The sequence below is a fragment of the Tamandua tetradactyla genome, chromosome 22 (assembly GCF_023851605.1).
Source record: "Tamandua tetradactyla isolate mTamTet1 chromosome 22, mTamTet1.pri, whole genome shotgun sequence".
Taxonomy (NCBI): Eukaryota; Metazoa; Chordata; class Mammalia; order Pilosa; family Myrmecophagidae; genus Tamandua; species Tamandua tetradactyla.
The window spans coordinates 13,059,391-13,076,932 of NC_135348.1; positions in this window are offsets into that span (position 1 = coordinate 13,059,391).

A 17,542-nucleotide genomic window follows, 5' to 3' on the forward strand; every position below is an offset into this window, starting at 1 on the left:
TAAACAACTTACTCTACTAAAATAGAAATTAATATTTCTTACCAAAAAAAAAAGGTTCAAAAATGTATAGCTGTACTCTCCCCCTTGGGATGTATACATTGATGTCTTTGAGTGAGGCCTATCTGAGTGCATGTTTGTATGTAAGTATTATTATTAGAGAGTTATTCAAATACTGTCTTTGGATATTTTAGAACATCAATATCCTGTCTTTAACCAAACATTCAGTAACAGAGCCATAGTAATGAAACAGGATGTTTTCTAATCAAAAAAGAGAAAAAGTGATAGGGTCATTTAAGTGATGATGAAATAGAGAAATAACAACGACAAACTTTCTAATTATGCAGTTACATATAAATAAAGTCTTGAGACAATAAAATTTGTGACTTCCATAAAAATGATGTCATTGTTCAATATCATTTTTATTTTTCTATCCTACTGTTAATAAGAAGGGAACTCCATAATTTGCAACCCTTTGATTTTCTGTGAGTTCTGAAATCACTAAACTTTCCCATACCTCTCACTCCCTTAAGTTCCCTCCAAATAAATACAGCACTAGCTGAAATTCTCTCCCTTGAAAAAGTGTCTCACCATGAAACAAGGGGTTGTAAGAGGCAGAGAGAGTTCACACACTGAAATTATACCTGTATATATGAACTATACTTATAAAGTCTCCATAATATAGAGATTATATTATTTTTCTAACTTCTCTGGTAATGAAATATCATTTACACATTCACAGAGCATAGAAGTATATTTATATATCATATTTTACAAAACTGATTTAATATGCTATTAGTTACATGTTCTTTCATATTGCAGACAATTACAATAAATAGTAAATAGTTTAGATTTGTTTTTTAAGTGATTGAGACATTCAGAAGGAACATTGTAGAAACCACCCTTTTCTCACATTTCTAAATAACTTTTTGCTTGTTGCTCCACTTGTGTGATTATTTAACCTTATAGTATACATTCTGCTTTCCATTCACAACTAAAACTGGACCTATCTCAAGAATTTCTTGGAATTCTAACCCCATTAGAACCCAGAACAAAAAACAAAAGATTGAAAAGATATGAACAGAGCAAGTGGGATTTATCCTTGGGACATGAGGTGGTTCAACATTTTAAAAAGCAATTAACAAAGTATATCACATTAACAGAATGAAGGGAAAAAAAATACATGACCATTTCAACTGATGCAGAAAAGCATTTGATAAAATTCAGCACCCCTACTTGATAAAAACATTTAACACTAGGAATAGAAGGAAACTTCCTCAAAATGATAAACCCACAGCTAATATTCTAAATAATACTGAAATACTGAAACCTTTCCTTCTAATATCAGGAACAAGACAAGTATGGCCACTGTCACCATCATTATTCAACATTGTACTGGAAGTTTCTGCCAGAGCAATTAGCCAAGAAAAAGAGATAAAGAGCATCCAAATTGCATAAGAAGAAGGAAAACTTTCTCTGTTTCTTCTATACAGGAAGTCCTGAAAAATCCACAACAGAATTCCTAGAGCTAATAAGTGAATTCAGCAAAATTGTGGGACACAAGGTGAACACTCCAAAATTAGTAGTATTTCTATACACAAGTGATGGACAATTAGAAGAAGAAATCAAGAAATGAATTTCATTTACAACACCAACTAAAAGAATAAAATATCTAGGAATGAATCAAATCAAGGATACAAAGGACTTAAACATAGAAAACCACAGAACATTTGCTAAAAGAAATTAAATAAATGGAGGGACATTCCATGTTCATGGATTGGAAGAAGAAATATCATTACTATGTCAATACTACTCAAAGCAATTTATAGATTCAATGCAATCCCAATCAAATTCCCAACAACCTTCTTTGCTGAAATGGAAAATCCAACCATCAAATTTAAATGGAAGAGTAAGGGGCCCCAAATAGTGAAAGTCATCTTGAAAAAGAAGAAGAAGGTGGTTGGAGGACTCACATGTCCCAATACTAAAACCTAATACAATGCTACAGAAATCAAAACGGCATGGTACTGGCACAAGAACAAACAGGCCAATGGAATTAAATTGAGATCACAAAATCAATCATCACAGTCATGGCCAACTGATTCTTGACAAGCGTGTCAAGTCCACTCAACTGGGGAAGAATAGTCTTTTCAACAAATGTGCTGGTAAAACCACATCTCCAATTGCAAAAAAAGGAGAACCCCTATCTCACACCATATACAAAATCAAGTCAAAATGGATCAAAAACCTAAACGTGAGAGCTAGAACTATCAAACTCCTAGATGAAAACAAAAGGAAGCATCTTCAGGACCTTGTGTTAGGTGATGTTTTCTTAGATTTTATACCCAAATCACAAGCAACAAAGAAAAAGTAGATAAATGGGATCTCAACAAAGTTATAAACTTTTGTACCTCAAAGGACTTTGGGTACTATTTAAAAAATAATAATCAGAACATTACAAGTGTTGAAGCAGATTTGGAGAAATAGGAACACTCATTCACATTTGGTGGGAATGTAAAATGGTGCAGCCACAGTGGAGGAGTTTTGTGATTCCCCAGAAATTTAGGTATATACTATATGATCCAGTAATCCACTTCTGAGTATATATATCCAAAAGAATTGAATGCAAGGATTTGAACAGATTCTTTCACGCCAGTATTCATAGCAGCATCATTCATAATTGTCAAAGGGGGAAAGCAATCCAAGTGTCCATAAACTGATGAATGGATAAAAACATGGTATATGCTTACAATGGAATATTATTCACTAAGAAGCAATGAAGTACATGCAATAATATGGATGAAGGTGGAAGACATCACATTCCATGAAATAAACCAGACACAAAAGGGCAATATTGTATGATCTCAATAATATAAAGTAATTGTAATAAGTAAACTCATAAAGTCAGAATCTAGAATATAAATTACCAGGGGCTGAGTGGAGGTAGAGAATAGGGAAATAATGCTTAAGTTGTATAGAATTTATATATGGGTTGATTGTACGGTGATGGCAGCACAGCAGTGTGAATATAATTAACAGTGGTTAAAAGGAGAGACTGTAGGTTGTGTATATTTCACTAGAATAAAATTTTTTTTAAAAGCATAGGTCGTCTATACAACACAGTGAATCCTATTGTAAACAATGAACTGTAGTTAATAATGCAATTATGAAAACGTTCTTTCATGAACTGCGACAATTGTACCATAGAGCCCAGCTTTGTTCAGATAGGCTCCTACCACTAGGTTTGGGCTCCCAAGACGTCTTCATGCATTTTACCCACCCATGATCCTGTGGGAATTACATTTTGCTACTGCTTCTAAGACCTGCCATCTCTGGGCTCCCAGAGCATATTCTGAACCCTCATTGCTTGTTTCCTTCAGCAACTCTGCTCTGCTCTCTCTTGTCTCCCAGCATACAGCCCTCTTGCTCTGAAAGGACCATTGGTCAGAGAACTTCCAGTCCTTATGTCCCTTCAAACTCTCTGATCTTACCTGCAGAAGCAGCATGGGCTTCAATGTCAGCTCCAGCTTTGGAAGCATTTATAAAAATTTGAAATGTTCTTGTTTCCTCTGTCTCTCACTTTGGATTAAATATATTTTGAAACTTTAAAAAATTCTTACATTGTTCTATGTATTTTTTCAGGACACAAGAGAAGATTTAGAAGGAAAATGTCACCGCATACCTATCTTTGTTGTAGAAATATTATTCATAGAAAAAAATAATTAAGGAAATTCACCAAAATGCCAAGTAATAATGGTTGGCGGGTGGTGCAATCGCAATTGACTGTATTTCTTATTCTCTGTATTTTGGATCTTTCCTGTTTCCTGTTTTCTGTGTATATGTCTTATCTTATATTCATAAAAAATAAAGTTCTATCAATATTCAATTATTATTTTAAACAAAAGTGAAGTTAAAAAATAAGTTACTAACTAGAAAAGTAATGTTCCCAGCAGTATAGGGGGCACAAAAGATGTATTAGAGAAAGTCCCTGTTGTGAAGGATCCCAGACTCTGGTAAGGAAAGATAAGACAAGTGAATAATAACTTTAGTATAAGGAAAGTAGGAAAATGGCCTCACCCTCAAACTCCGTGCTATGGGATTTTAAAGCAGGAACTAGCAAATCTATTTAGGATGATAGGGAAGAGTTTGCACTGGGTGGGTCTTTGCAGATTTTGCCTGAAGCATGTGGTGAGAGGAAAGAGGGAGGAGGAGAAAGAGTCCAGTGATAAATCTAGCATATAAAGACATGAAGCAGGGAAAGCCCAGAATGTGCTTGCTGACTAGCGGCTGCCCAGTTTGACTTGAGAGTGGGGTTAATGGGATTTGAGACTAGACAGATGGAAACTGTAGAGGTCCTTGAATGCCAGGCCGAAGAACCTGTGCTCAACTCAATAGTAATGGGGAGTCATCGATCTTTTGTTGAGCAGAAATGAATGCAAAAAATGTTATACTGAAACATCTATCTAGCGGTGTGTTCTAGTTTGCTAACTAGCTGGAATGCAATATACCAGAAACAGAATGGCTTTTAAAAGGGGAATTTAATAAGTTGCTAGTTTACAGTTCTAAGGCTGAGAAAATGTCCCAATTAAACAAGTCTATGGAAATGTCCAATCAAAGGCATCCATCCAGGGAAAGATACCTTGGTTGAAGAAGGCCAATGAAGTTTAGGGTTTCTCTCTCAGCTGAGAAGGCACATGGCGAACATAGTCAGGGCTTCCCTCTCAGCTGGAAGGGCACATGGCAAACACGGCATCATCTGCTAGCTTTCTCTCCTGGCTTCCGGTTTCATGAAGCACCCCAGGAGGCATTTTCCTTCTTTGACTCCAAAAGTCACTGGCTCTTGGACTCTCTGCTTCGTGGTGCTGCAGCATTCTCTGCTCTCTCCGAATCTCTCATTCTCCAAAAGGTTTCCTCTTTCATAGGACTCCAGAAACTAATCAAGACCCACCCAAATGGGTGGAGACATGCCTCTACTTAAGCCAGCTTAACAACCACTCTTGATTAAATCACATCTCCAGGGAGATGATCTAATTACAGTTTCGAAAACACAGTACTGAATTGGGGATTAGAAGAAATGGCTGCCTTTACAAAATGGGATTAGGATTAAAACATGGCTTTTCTAGGGGACATACATCATCTCAAACCAGCACACGGTGGAAAACAATAACGTGAACATTAAGGAAATAATCCAGACCAGAAGCAAGAATGGTATCGGTGAAAATAGAAAGGAGGGGCTATTCATTCATTAAGTAAATACTGATTAAGCACTTCTTTTGTTCCAGATTCTAAGTACTGGGTCTACAGTAGTGAGTGAAACAACACACAATCCCTGCCTACTACATAGCGGAATTAGACCAATAAATAACTATAAAATATGGTATAAAGACAAAAGAACTAGCTGCTGTGATAGAGAAGACAAGCTGTATCGGGGATAATGAGGGAATGACATCCCTGAAAAGGTAACGTTCAAGCTGAGATGTAGAGATGAAGCTCTACGGAGAAGCGAGTGACGACACCTCCAGGCAGGGGACCCAGAACAGAAAAAAAACCTAAGGAAGGAAAGAGCTTGATTTATTTGAGAAGCTAAGGAGGCCCACGTGGCTGAAGCATACTTGCTGGTGGCGGAAGCAGGTGGAGACGAGGTCAGGCAGGTAGGGAAGAGGCAGGGGCTGCAGGACCTACTTAGGGTTATGAGAATGATGCTCGAAGAAAACACCTTCACTGAACAGAATGCCGGGGAACAAGAAGGACAAACCAGTGTTCAGAAAATGCTGGTGTCATCTGAGTCTCTCCAGGATGCAGACACCAAGAATGAACAAAAGTACAAGAGATTTGTTGTGAGAAACACCTGCGAAAAGTAAGGGGGTGAGGAAATAAGAGCAATCAGAGAGGTCCCTCAGACCATGACACAGGACTGACACATGCGGAAGGAGAGGGGGTATGAAGACGTTTGGGTAGGAAGGGCTGTAATGAAAGCACATCTCTGAGAAAAGCTCAGAGCCAATTGCGGACCCCAAAGCAAAGGTATCCTGTTAAAGGAGCGCTGAGTCGTGCAGAAATGGCCCAAATATAGTGCACCTGCTGATCTCAGTTAGCCACTGGCCCGGAGCAACCCACGGCGAGCTCCGGCTTTGCCATCAGCGCTGCATGAATCCCGAAGGTGCGGTTCCCGGAGGTGGTCAGCGACCTACACGCCTTGTGGCCACTTCCCACTTGAAAGGACAATAGCTGCGTGCACCCCACTTCCATAGCACTCACAGTTGGTAAGTCTGAACAATCTATTTTGGAGAGTTATAAAACTGGGCTTAACGAAAATATCAAATAATAGCTCAGAAGACAAAAAGAGGAAGTTTGGGTTAAAGCATTCTATGGTCTTGCCTTCTTTCAGGCGAGGCTAGAGATACTACCCTCCTTTAGGTGACTCGAAGTTACATGTTAAAATTTTAAGGTTAACCAGTAAAAAAGAATATAAGTCATTTGTATGAACATCCAAATCAGTAAAGAGACCTGAGGGAAAGATAAAACTTGGTCACTCTCATAAAAGGCAGGAGAAGAAGAAAAGAAACAAAGGAAAAGCAGGATGAATAGAAAGTAATGGGGATAGCTCAGAGGACTGGCATGGAAGAGAGAAAGTGAAAGTAGGTACAAGCAATTCCTTTGTCTTTCCTAGTAAAGGACAAGCAATATCATCTAAGGTGGGTAACATTTAGTAGGGTTTTCAGAATGTTCCAAAGGTAAGCAATAGAACAATTATAAATGATGTAAGAAAAATTTGGAATTAAAGTTTGGGGTAGTATGGTAATTTCTCCTCTTTCATAGTGGGGAATTAATAGATGTGAAGAATTAATAAATTAAAAGTTAGCAGACCAATTAATAGAAGTATAAATATATTTCTTAGACTACTGGGAGATCACATGAATTAAAAACACAAATGTTTAAAAGCAGCTGCATGTGAAGAATTTCTGAGGATGAGACATATGAAGGTAAACTCTCTCATTCATTTTCTGAACTTTCATGCTTTTATTTTTCGGGTAAGTGTGTATATTATCTTAATAATAAAGACCCTGAAGAACTCCAGAATTAGAAACTGGGCAGAAGGAGAAGAATCAGCTAAGGAGAGGAAGCAGCAAGACTGGAGGAGGGAAATTGAGGCAGGAGGGGATTGTGTCGCAGAAGCTGAGAGGACCTTTCAAGGAGAGAGTGATCCACAGCGTTAAATATTGCTGGAAAGGGGCTCCGCTTGAAACAGAGCAGTGGCTTTCGGGTTTAGCAACATGGAGGTCATACTCACTTTTGGAAAAGTAATCTCAGCGAGTAGAAGATTGGAAGAGTGAGTGGAACATAAGGAAGTAAAATAAAGTAAGCAGATAGAGGAGGTAAAAAAAAAAAGGTATTTTTGGCAATGGAATAAAAAAAATTGGGGAAACTGGTGGAGTGATAGAATTAAAGAAAGAATTTATAGATGGCTCTGTGCCCAGTGTCCAGAGAATAGGTTAATTACCTTTAACAAAACAGGTCAGCCAGAAAGAGTGGGTAGGTAATAAGGAAGGAGAGAAATTTATACCCTACTTGTTCACCCACTTTGTCCCGTTTCTGTTTACAAATGCATTCAGGGAAAAGCTCTTGGACTTATAGAATGATAGATACAAGTTCACAAACAGGCTAAGAGAACTTGAAGTTAGAGAAGGTTGGTTTGCTGTCTTGTATTTGTACGCACAAAATATTCTTTAAGAGGTGCTGGATTCCCAGCCCTCATCCTGGCAGGACTGTTCACACTCGCAGCCTGTGGTTTCTCCTTTAGCTCTGAGATTCAAGAAATATTCAGAAGGAAGATTTAGAAAGCTGCTTTGAATTACAGCATGGCTAGGCAATATTTTTTTCTTAGCCAGTAGATTTTTCTCTTTATTGTGTTCAGAACACGTTGGAAGAGGACACTGGAACATTGGAAGGGAAGGAGGTCTCTCAGGTTCCTGTATCCAAGTTTAATAACCTGAATAGAGTCCGGTTAAGTCATCTTTAATAACTTGCATTCATTTTGGTGGTGACTTTTATTTTCTGTAAAGCCATTTTCCTCATAATAGTGTGATCCTGAAAATAAGATACTTAGAGTTTGTTCTTGTCAATAAGCTTACTTTCTACATGGCCTCCAAGTTCCAACATTCTAAAATGGAACCACAGGTTCAAGTGGATTCCATGGAGCCCTGAAACCCTGGGAAGAATACTGTGATCTCTTTCCTTAGTGATTGTAGAATAATTTTATTCAGAAGTCCTGGGTGAATTTTAGGCCCTCAATAAATAAGGAAATGGGTGAAAGGGTGTGCAAATGAATGAACATGAAAAACCATCAATACTGTAGAAGAAATCATCGAAGTGAAAGAGGCCAGTGACTCTGGGAATAATGTAATTGCCTTCAGATCCCACACTCCCTGTTAGAATGATTGCCTGAATATGAGCTCCGTGGGAGCTGAAACTTCTTCTGTCTTTTTATCTCTGTTTCACCAGAACTTAAAACATTACCTAGAAAAGGATTGGGCTCAGTGAGTAATTGTTGAATGAATAAACTATGAAGCAGAATAGGACTGTCATTTGGCACGTGGGGTGGGGGCAAAAATGTTAAGAAGCAGATAAAAAAATCCACCCGAATCTACAAAATGTTATTTTCTCACAGATCCAGAATGCCCAGAAGGTCCTAAGCAAATTTCCGAAAAAAAAAAAATTTTTTTTTTAAATGAAGAAGTTCTGTGAAGAGAGCAACAATTTATCTCTTGAGCACCTTGCCTGCTCTTGTATTTGCGGTCACTCGTGTATATCCAGTCCATGTCCTACCTCATGGAGACCCCTTGACTATTGCATCCCAGACTCTTCCAAATGGAAGCGTTTTAAGACCCTGGAACAAACTACCCAGGGCACTTGAGACCTGCTCTTGGAAATTTCCATTAAAAGCCGTTCTGGGACAGGCTGAATTCCAACTTCTATGCAATTCTCACAATTCTGTTTTCACTGTTTAGTTTATAGCAAAGCAAACCAAAGTGACCGCAGTCATCCAAAAGGGGAGAAGGTAAAGTTAAAAAGTCTTTGCCACGGGAAGTTGCATAGAGCTTACAAACCAAAGTGTGAGTCTTTGGTTTTGAAAATATTCAAATCAGGGAAATCTGAAAGTGTATATGTCTCTTTGCTGGATTTCACAAGTCAACATACACAGTTTCCATACAGCTATGAGGATATTCTGCCATGGTATGCTTAAAATCCCTGGCACTGTTTTCATTTCCAAGAAAACCAGAGATATCCCCTCGTGATAACGACTTTGGTAACAGGAGAGCTGACCTGCGGGGGAAACACACGAAGGTCTCCTAGTGCCACCTTTCTGCAACTCCGCTTGGATATTTCCCAGGCAGTCCTCTAATGAAGCAAACCGACAACTGTAGACTTTCATATGGAAAGTTCATCACTGTTGAAATTAGATTTTATAACCCCATTGTTTCTTCCTATGCAAATAATCACTGACGTGAGAACACGTGTTTGTGCAGAGCCGAACAGTACCAGATGGTCCATCAAAACCTGTACTTAGCAACTCCAAGAAATAGAAATCAGCCTGCATCTCATCAATGTAACCACACAAACTCAGTCAGTGGCTGTATCTCTGAGTCAATGCACATTTCTTTTTATTCTGACTTGGGTAGTTTGTTCCACTGTATTTATATTCAAAAAAAAATGTTGAATTGTGTTTTCATTAAGACTGATTTGCATTTCGTCCTCCAAATCTAGGGTATCTCACTGCATGAACTTGAACTTTGAATAAGGGATATAAAGAAAACTAACATTTATTGAATATCTACCACTTGCAGGACTTTATAAACATTATCATATTTATATCTTTAAGAAGTTTACATGATAGATATTGTTATACGTGTTATATGAAGGAAGAAATTGAAAATAATAGAAATTAAATAATTGCTCAAAGGTTTTACACAAATTGTAAGCAGTGATACAGGGAGATGAAGAAAGATCCATTTGGCATCATCACAAATCCGGTTATACTGAGATTATAGGAAGCATTCAAGCCTACAAAGTGATCTATATACTAAATATGAGCATTAAAATGACAGGAATTTTCAGGGTCCTTCCTTATTTTTCCCCCCCTCCCCTCACAGGTGCACAATGCAACTGCCTCATTGCCTTGGGGATTAAATGAGAGTCTATTTGAATTAGCAAAGTATCTACATTAATAGATTTTGTAGAGTGCACCATTCATTGGACTCGGGGTCAAAAGACCTGAGTCATGACCCAGCTTCTCAGTTAATATCTGTGTACATTTAAGAAGTTACTTATTAAGAAGCCAGTTTTCTTATTTGTAAAATTGTGTATGGCAGAGAATGGTAGTGCTCTCCAAACACCCATGCGTTTCTCTATACTTCCTAAACTCCTGTAGTAAGTTTGAGGTCATGCAAGGAATTTGAGCCAATGAAATGTGAAAGGAAATGATTTGGTTACCGTAGGTCAAGGCAGATAAAAGCCAGGGTATCTCCTCTTGCACTTCTTTCTTTCTCAGCTGAAACAACCTTAGAGACCACATGTTCAGGATGTTCAAGATGGTATAGTGACAAGATAGAGGAGCGCAGCCCAATGGGCATGGGGCATTTCTTAAATGAGCAAAGCCTTCATGATTAAAACACAAAGGTATCAGGGTTTGCCTCCTATGGCAACTAAGTCAATTATACCCAACTGGCAGGGGATAATAACACCTGCCATACCCCATTATATTGCTGTAAAGCTCAAACAAGAATATTGAAATAAATATTTGTTTACCTTATCCTTACATACATTTAAGGCTTATTGTTATTATTCATATTTTTAAGGAAGTGATTATATAGGAATAATTGCAATGATCATAATAATCACTTGTAAAGGGAAAGCTGCTTCAGCCCTGTGCACAATACTGTTTTAAGAAAAATAAGTGTTTCCTTTCTTTTTGGGAATCCTATTCTCTTGTTCAACAAGCTTCCACAGAGAGTGCAGAGGCAAAATATAACTCAGTTCTGGTCGAATTAATTAAAATATCCAATTACTCCTTTCTTTTTCTAATACCATTTTACTGAGATCTTATTCACATAATCATCATCTAATCATCCAAAGTGCACCATCAGTGGGTCTCAGGATCATCATGCAGTTGTACATTTATCACCACAACCAATTTTTGAACATTTTCATTGCTCAAAATGAATAAATAAAAATTTTAAAAGAGCACCCCAAGCATCCTACTGAGGCATCGTTTGAGCTTACTTTCTAGGAAGTTATCTGCTTTCTGGTGCTCACAGAATCAGTAGAAGAGGGAGCAGCTGGCGAAAGCAGTGAGTTCCATGAGACTACGGCCCACAGGGCAAGGGATTCCATTGGTGTTAACGTGGTAAAGTCCTTGGCTTTCACTCCTGCTAATACTGGCCTTATTTAAAACAAAATGTGCTCACTAAATACCAGAAAAAAAAAAAGAAAAAAAAAAACACAAGCATCCTAGGCAGGCCAAATGCCTATCGTCATGACCTATTTCTCTTTATCACCATATGCCTATAAATGTCATTTCAGGGTTGAGAATGGCACCAGACTCAGACACCAAAGTATCGTCCCTCAAAAAAAAAAGATGCTACTTAGAGCCCTAAAATAGACCTGGCCTGGTATGTGTGTGTCCTGAGAGGGAAAAGATAAAATATTCAAAAATGTGTATCAGATACTCCTTATGAGAGCCTTCTCTTGAAGGCTGCCTGGTTTCACTGTGAAAAAGCATGAGGATTCCAAGCTTAGATAATGGGGCCACCCATGAGACTTAAAGTATTCCTTTTTCCCTTACAGCAGTTATCAGTTCATATAGAGGGCAAGTGAAGGAGTGAGGGGGTGCACACTTACATGACTGCTGTTAACACACTTGCACGTACACACACAACTCACACATACAAACTACATGTTAATTTTTAATGAGAAAACTTTAATATTATCAAGAGCCATATCAAGGCACAATGAAAGGCAGTAGAACAGGAAATAACTGAACATAAAAAGGCAGTGGGGACAAAGGGAAAAGAGCAAAAGGGATCTAAGAAAGAAAAGGGGAAAGAAGTGAAGGGGAGGGAAAGGAGAAAGTATTCTGATATCACGCTAGGCTTCTGCCAGCATTGAAATCATCTCATCATCAGATTCTAACCCCATTGAGTACAAACAGGAATGTCAGAAGGTAAAAGCTTATCTGGGAAACTAAGTTTTCTCCCAAAAAAAGAATATTTAAATTAGTAATAAAAACATTCCCTGCTTCCCAACGTATTTTGCAATTAAAACAAGTTTTTCTAAGCTTGCCAGAAATAGAGCCGAAGAACATCCCAAAGCATCAAGGATTTTTTTTGTCTGAATTATTGAGTGTATAGAGCTTCTTTTGTTTTAAACAAGGCAAATTGTTAAAATCACCACGATCTTAAAATGTTAGCAGAGGAGACATTTCAATGTCCCAACAAAGACAATTCTTCTGAGAAATGCTCAACAAAGTGGGAGCTAAGGCATTAAAAATGGATTTTGAAAGTGCTTTGGTTTTGTTCAAATCACAAGCCTTTCCTTGCACGACCCGCCCACCCCCTCCTGCTTTCAGATGCTCAGCATTTGCCCGAGAAGCCATCCACCAGTTCACCCATTAGCATATGCGAGAGCAGTGCCGAGGTTAAAAGGTCAAGATCTTTCTGGAAATCAGTAAACTGGCGAGTGAGAAGAAAGGATCAGCCAGGAGAGGCTCACCCAGAACAGCCTCAGTCGGGGCTTATGGCTGGCCCTCTCCTCAGTTGGCCTGCGCTGACCGCTCACATCCAACAGCAGCCAGCATTCCCTCCAGCAGCTCCTAAAGAATATTTTATGGACAAGGTATAAGAGAAAGGCAGACATGGGAAAACACGCTGTAGCTGAAACTGAATTTTAAAAATAACAGCTGGCTTAGAATTGGGTAAGAATTCTGTTAGCTAAGAAAGTGGGCAGCTTCCCTGAGGAGCCCTCTTTTATCACCAAATCCTTGAGGAATCCGTCAGCTTTGTCCTTTCCGTCTCTCAGATCCTTATGCCCTAGACAAACCTGAAATCTGAAAGGAAGGCCATAAGCAGTCCCTGCAGACCTTCTCCTTACCAGTAAGAGTAACTAGTAAGCAAGGACAGATTTATTCTCCTTATGGGCCACCAAGCATAAATAGTGGGGAGTGATTTATGATTCCATTGGCTGACTGGTCTCTAACCATCTGCCGTCTTGTTTCAGCCCAGCTACGGCTGTACTCACAGTCATAAAGCAATGATGGCAAATAGGTTTCTTCTTGTGGGATGATTCTAATGAGTTAGCCTTTATACCCTAAACTTCTGTGTTGAGAAGGATTCTGCAGGCATATCTGCATTCAGGGAAGAAGATACCCTGACTAATAGTGAATCTCCCAGGCGGGCCAAGGTGGCTCAGCAGGCAGAGAGTTCTTGCCTGCCATGCCGGAGACCCGGGTTTGGTTCCCAGTGCCTGCCCATGCAAAAAAAAAAAAAAATAGTGAATCTCCCATTAGCACAGAAGACTGAGCAGAAATGTGCATGCTATACATTTGCCGCTTCTGCACTGAAGCCAAGCAGGGAAGACATTAACCAACTCTGACTGGTGTACGTGTCCTTACTCGAGAGAAAGTTTAGTGACAAGACAGGTAGAAACAATGGAGGGAGAGAGGTGTACTGCCCGCCCTTCTAACTTAGTGGAGTTTCCTTTCTTTGAGAAGAAAGAAGCGGTAAGGAGCTAAATCAATACCAAAACATATAACTGTGTTCAGTTCAGTCTCTTATCGATAATACATTTTAATCCAAGTTGCTGTAGACTTGCATGGAATAAAAACTCATGATGTCTTCCTAGAAAAGCAAGTTTAAAAATTTGATTCATAAGTTTTTTAAATAGGAGATAACATTTTTTGTAAGAGTGAACAGTTCATGGTATCAAAAAAAAAAAGCTTATATTTACATCCATTGGTAAACTATTATATAAAACTATGCTAATTGTAAATATCATTAGTAATTATATTATTACTATATAATAACTGTGAAAAATATGTAGCAACATGGAAAATACGTAAGTAATGATACGTATGTTTATTAAGCGCCTACTATGTTTTAATAATTCTAGTAGATGCTTTGCACACATCTGTTCATTTTTTTCTACATAAAATCCTACTAGGTGGATAGGTGTTCATTTTTCATTTTTAGGTGTGGAAACAAAAATTAAGAAAAGTTAAACCACTTACTGAAAATCACGCAGCTAATAAATGATAAAACAAGATATGTCTGTTTCCAAAGCCCATGTTCTTAACTACCAATCCAAAATTGCATAAAGAATTATTTTCAGAACCCTAATTGTACACACTATTCTCTTTTTTTACTTTTTTTACTTTTTTTATTAATTTTTAAATTTTTAAAAAATATATGACAAGAAAGAAACACAAACATTCTTAACATATGATCATTCTGTTCTACATATATAATCAGTAACTCACAATATCATCACATAGTTGCATATTCATCATCATGATCATTTCTTAAAACATTTGCATCAATTCAGAAAAAGAAATAAAAAGACAACAGAAAAAGAAATAAAACGAAAACAGAAAAAAAAATTATACATACCATACCCCTCACCCCTCCTTTTCATTGATCACTAGCATTTCAAGCTAAATTTATTTTAACATTTGTTTCCCTATTATTTGTTTTTATTCCATATGTTCTACTCATCTGTTGACAAGGTAGATAAAAGGAGCATCAGACACAAGATTTTCACAATCACACAGTCACATTGTACACACTATTCTTAATTATTATTCAAAATAAAGTATTACCGTCAATTAAATTGAGGAATACTTGTGTTAAACCAAGTGAAATAGGTTTCTTTACTGGGACACCTTACTACATTTAATCTGTTAGGCATCTCTAAGATGGGATATTATATGCAATATTTCCCAAATATATTTCAAAAGACTTCTTTCAAGAAGCATCTCGTGGGAGTAAAGTTCCTGAGAACACACCTTGACATATGCTGTACTTTCCTACATTGTTCCTTACAGTATAATATTAAAGGACAAACTGGGTACTACATCATATGTACATTATGATTACAAATATAAAAACAGCATACCATATTTGTAAAAAAAGAAATGTAAAGAACAAAAACAAAATAGTCATAGTTGCAATGTATTAGGGTAGCATCCTAGCAGAGACTTTTACTTTTGCCTTACTTTTCTCTCCAATAATGTAATCATTTTTTTTTTAATTTTAAAATCATCCTTCAAGACATTTATTTAAGGAAATTCATCTATCTGTAGAGTTAGAGATCTTTGTTCACAGTATCTGGATATTAATGGAAAAGTTTATATATTTATTCATTATTTATCGACCACTTATGTCCAAAAGGGACTTGAGGCAAACTATTACACAGGTTGTAAACTGAAGACAGGCCAAGGAAGAAAGATGACTTGGGAAGCTGATCCTACCTGAAAATTTAGACCTTATCCTACCTATTGTAATCAAGGAAACCCACGAGCAAATAATCCTCAAAAGAATAAGAACTGGCGGGCCGCGGTGGCTCAGCGGGCAAAGTGCTTGCCTGCTATGCCGGAGGACCTCGGTTCGATTCCCGGCCCCAGCCCATGTAACAAAAACGGAGAAACAGAATACAATAAAACAAGAAAATGTTTGAAGATGTTTCCCTTTCTTCCTTCCTTCCTTCCTTCTATCCTTCCTTCCTTCTCTCTGTCTTTCCTTTAAAAAAAAAAAAAAAAAAAAAAAAAGAATAAGAACTTTGCACTCATGTTCCTAGGAACAAAACCAAATAGTCACCCAGTGGGACACCTCCCAAGCAGTTTTCTTTCTTACTCAATCAAGAAAGTAAATCATGTTTATTAAGCAGTTTCTATGTATAAAGCATTCAGAGAATTTGAATAATTGCTTTAATTTTAAGGTAGAAATGCCATGAAGAACCGTCTGTGAAAAATTAGGAAAATACGTATCACCTCATCTGAAAGCCTGGGGTTGCGATTTTGTGAAAAAGCATTGAGCCAAAAGGGAGAAGCAGTAAACCAGTTGGAGACACAATGAAGGAAAAGCAGGGAGTACCTGGCTTGGGGAAAGGGCTACAACTTTGTGCAACATTTGAGGAAGGCAATTGGGCAATATTCTCTAGCTCAACAATTTCACGTCAACCTATTCTAAAGAGATTAGTATGGGTATGCACAAAAACTTATCTACAAATATGTTCAAAGGAACATTGTTTATAATAGACGAAAATAAGAATCCACATAAATGTCCAAAAAGTGTGTACTGGCTAAATTATGGACCTTCCACACAGTAAAATACTATACAGTCTTTAAAAATTATAATGTAGTTTGGGCAAGTAGCTCAGTGGCAGAGTTCTCACCTGCCATGCTGGAGACCTGGGTTCAATTCCCAGTGCCTGCCCATGTAAAAAAAAAAAAAAAAAGAATAAAAATTATATTGTAGAGAAATATTCTTAAAGGATGTGAGGAAATGTTCACAATATATTGTCATGGGTGAAAGCTCTAAAACTAGCATGCATGGTATGATACAGAATATAAAGAGATACAGAATATAAAGGTACAGAATATAAAGAGATACATACCTCTATGTTCTAAAATGCTGACTCTGAGTATCCTAAGTCCTCTGCAATGATTAGGTGTCACTTTTGTGATAAGAAAAAAATAATGGACAACTCAAAGTACAAGTAAACTCTACAGGGGACCATCTCACTTCATTGCCCAAAGATATAACTCAGGTGGCCAGAACATGAAAAATGTTATAAAAAAAAGCTGGGAAGAGATAAGTTGGTATACAATAAAAAAAAAAGGATTGAAGTATCCCCCAGGCATACCGAGGGAATACCTGCCTGTCTCAGCACATGTGAGGAGTTAAATGGACCAAAGCCCACTTCATCCTGCGTCAGCAGCATTAGCCTCCCTTGCGGTGCTTAACTGTCTAAATAACCACCATATAGATTAGAATTATGACTTTATCAAGACCACCACTAAGTAAGTTAATAAAAAATAAATTGGCCATAGCCTGACGGACCAACACACATGGCTCAAAAGTAGCCACGTCCTTGCCCAAATGTGATGGCAAGGGCTTACTGGAGAAGGACATGCCCTGCTTTTCCTAAGCAAGTGAAAGTACATCTTAGAATTTAACAGACTAGCAGCGTGGGTCATGGAGGTTAGCACAGGATGGGGGATTTGTGTTCCATTTTGAGTACCACTGAACTTAAGCTGCTTGGTTGCCTGCTAGCTCTACTTCAGCGGCAGTTTTTCCAGCCCCAAAGAGGGTTGAAAAAACTCAGTGGTCATCAACCTATTTTGTCCCTGAAGAATGAATATTGTCAAGATCAGGTCTTAAAAAAATGCTATTTGGAAGTCTATAAATAGTGGGTGCCTTTCTGTGAATCAGAAAATTCTCTTTTCCTCCTGCTGTAATTTGTACAAGTGCAATAAAGGAAACTATTGTCTTAG